The sequence below is a fragment of the Triticum dicoccoides genome, chromosome 4B (assembly GCF_002162155.2).
Source record: "Triticum dicoccoides isolate Atlit2015 ecotype Zavitan chromosome 4B, WEW_v2.0, whole genome shotgun sequence".
NCBI lineage: Eukaryota > Viridiplantae > Streptophyta > Magnoliopsida > Poales > Poaceae > Triticum > Triticum dicoccoides.
This window is the reverse complement of record NC_041387.1, coordinates 87,386,263-87,386,716: the sequence shown is the minus strand read 5'-3', so window position 1 is coordinate 87,386,716 and position 454 is coordinate 87,386,263.

Below are 454 nucleotides of genomic sequence, written 5' to 3'. Positions count from 1 at the left end.
CCCGGACACCGGAGCGGCGGCCCCGGACGGCGAGGCGGCGCGGCCTCTGCGACAGGCGGCGTGCGCGGGATGTGACAGCCGGCGTCCTCGGCTGCTCGGGCAGCGCGGATTCGGCGGGTGGTGGTCGTGGCGCGGTCTTTCCGCTCCAGATCTGAAGGTTGAGCTGCTCCTCCTCCTCTGCTCACTCTTCCCCTCCGGCTGTGTCCGATCTGCATCTTTTGCTGCCAGTTTCCGGTGCTGGCGGGGTGCCGGTGGCATATCTCGAGTCCAGGGGAAACCCTTGGTCGGATCTCCGACCACGGCGGTGAGGGCGCGTGCGCGCATCGCCTTTTCTCCTTCGAGGCGCCGCTGAGGTCTCCCGTATCCATCCCCGTCCCAGATCCCAGGTGAAAGCCCAAAACTCGTCTCGGGTTGGGCGGTGGCGGCGTCCTGCACGTCGTTCCCTCCTTGGAGG